The sequence below is a fragment of the Diachasma alloeum genome, unplaced genomic scaffold (assembly GCF_001412515.2).
Source record: "Diachasma alloeum isolate Michigan unplaced genomic scaffold, Dall2.0 Dall_scaffold_00671, whole genome shotgun sequence".
Classification (NCBI taxonomy): domain Eukaryota; kingdom Metazoa; phylum Arthropoda; class Insecta; order Hymenoptera; family Braconidae; genus Diachasma; species Diachasma alloeum.
In genome coordinates this window covers 12,607-15,296 of record NW_021680803.1, presented here as the reverse complement: position 1 = coordinate 15,296, position 2,690 = coordinate 12,607, and the positions used below count along the sequence as shown (strand labels likewise).

At 33.5% G+C, this 2,690-nt stretch overlaps 1 long non-coding RNA gene across 1 annotated transcript; it reads right to left on the bottom strand.

The window, feature by feature from the left end:
- Window positions 1-268: 268 nt before the first annotated feature.
- LOC107044065 lies at window positions 269-2,468 on the bottom strand. The gene is made up of 3 exons (XR_001461292.2): window positions 1,928-2,468; window positions 1,543-1,714; window positions 269-513 (listed from the first exon to the last, which is right to left on the bottom strand). It is a non-coding gene; the product is annotated as an uncharacterized LOC107044065 (long non-coding RNA).
- Between the last annotated feature and the right edge of the window lie 222 nt (window positions 2,469-2,690).

The window sequence follows — 2,690 nt, the reverse complement described above, 5'->3', positions numbered from 1 at the left end:
CCGGCTGCCACTTTATGCCTCGTTTCTCGTGCTAGTTCAGGAATTTTTCATCAAATTGTTTTTTCCGCGTACTTTGTCAATGGGAAATTTTTCAAACACTTCTTTTAATAAATTTTATTTAATTCTTATTGAATTTTGGATAATTCACTAGGAAAAGTTGTGAGAAGTCGATGTTCTATGGAGTTTTTTCGTCTGGACTGTTCTATGTATTTTTCAGTTACCTTACTTTTTTTTTCTTTAAGAAAATCAAACGCAAAAATTTACACTATTTTAGGATTTGGAAATTGATTTTTATATTTACTCCGTTATCAGATAAAATAATATATTCTTAAAATATGCTTATTCAGACTCTATTGTAATTTTTTGCGGAAATTCAATAAGTTCATGAAAACTTATTTGTAATCCACTGTACACACTCCATTCAAATTCGTCGAATTTATCGTCATCATAGATACCAAACCAGTCGGTGAAGGTATTCTCTCTCTTCGGGATCGCATTTCATATGTATATCAGCTGTTGAAAAAAAATAATTTCATAATCATTTGTCAACTTTATTTTTACTTATACATGGTTAAAAAATTTTGGCTGAATTATCCAATACAATCCCCGGAAAATTTTATCATAATACAACGTCAGTGAAATTTCAGAGGAGTTCGTTATTGATGACTGAGAATTCAGGGAGAACTCAGTGCGGGTGGAAATTTTCGGTTTCATTTTTTCCTCAAAATTAAGAGCCAGAAAATTTCGAACAATTAATCTTTGAATTTTTAGGACCACGACACTGAATTAATTTTGAGGGAAAAAGAACATGAAATGTCCGGTTTTACTCAAAATTGAGTTGAATTCAACACTGAATGATCATATTTTATTGAACATTCAGGTGAATGAGGGAATTCTCAGTTACAGGCTATTCAAAATTCTGGAATTTCAGGGCTATTTTCCTCGAGGGGAAACCAAGCCCCTGTGTCTATAGGAATTCAAGAACTTACGCACGAAAAGATTTAATAGAAAATCCTATAGAATTCTATAAAAAATTCTATTGGATTTGTATTGAATGTTCTATAAGTTTTTTGCCGTTTCTATAGGATATATTCTATATAAAAAGTTAATAGAAATCGATGTCCTATAGAATTTATTCGGCTCAAATTTTATAAGTTTTTTTCATTGAATTTTTATTTTCTTCCCTTCAAGAAAATCGTGCGTGCTGTGTTTTTTTCTGACAATTATCATTTTTCATTTTTGAAACCTTTAGTGACTCGACCATTGCATTGAGCAGTCAATGAAGTAGTTTTACAAACAAAAAAATGATAAGTGTAAAAAAAAACACAGTTGTAAAATTCTTATAGGAGTTCCGTTTCCCCTTAAATGAAATTCCGGGCCACCGTCCTGAAAATGACTAGTGAGCTATCCTCGAAATTTCCTCTCTTTCCTAACAGTGTAGTAGGATTTTCATAGAAAAATTTTCAATGGTATGGACACTATAATCAGAATATTGGTATAAATCGGTGGAAATTTCTAGTAAAATGAACCAAGAGAACTCACGTTGTGTAATGGATGGGCGTACAGCAATTCCACCATCTTTGCTGCATCATAGATTTTTACTTTGTAATATTTCTGAGTTTCTTCGTGATGTCCGTTGAAAATGATTAAAGGGAGGAATACCCGACCATCAACTCTGCGCAATCCCACCTCGGTCATTACTCGGCCTGTCAAACTATTCGATTTTTTTTTTCAATCAATACAATTCACAGTAATATTTTAGTAAGAAAATGCTATGACACTGAGAAAAAAATCTAAAAAACAGAAATTTCACTTTTTCCAGCGAATAAAGGACTGTTGCACAATATAAAATAATCAATAGCCGTGAGAAAGAAAGAGTGAGAATGTGAAAAACGGTTATTCATTCATATGATCAACATCAACTCACTTTTTTGGAACTCCTTCTTGGATATTTTTAATTAAATTTGGATATTGAAGATAAATATGCATGTCGAGGTTATCCATTTTGTTATAGGGTCGGTTTATCAGTTGTTTTATGTTTTGGTGAACTTCAATCCAATGACAATATCATGTTCTTTTTACAGTGTTAAGAAAGAAAGAGAGCAGTGCAATTAACAGCCTCGTGTTATGCAAATAACTGCATCCCCTCCAACCGCCGATACTTGATAATTAATTTTTACGTAAAAAATTTGAAGGAATGCGAAAATTAATGCAGGAAGGGAGAAACGAGCGGTGCAATGAGAGGAAAATAAAATTTCGCCAAGTATAAAATTAGAGTAAAAGATAAGGCTTCAACTATTCCACGTGAAGTACGGTAACTGTGGTGCTAAATATTTGTACTGGTAGTAGAATATGATAGCTGATACTACTAAACACAACAGGCACGTTAGTTGAATCATATCTTGTTTCTGTTTTTTAGAGATCAGATTTCTATTTTCGACTGTGAAGTGGTTTAGACTTCTATTAACGCTGTCAAATTCATCATTCATATCAGGCTGGTGTCTGCTTATTGAATTATATGGTCCTGATCATGAATGTAACGCGTGGTCGAGACAGGCCCTGAACCGGGCACCCGTGTCCGGATCTTATACGGAGATCCTAGCCCCGACCTGATCTGGGGAACTACATCAGGTCCATGCCGAGTTAACTTATACGGTCCTAATTGAGTCATTCCAAATTTCCAAATTTGA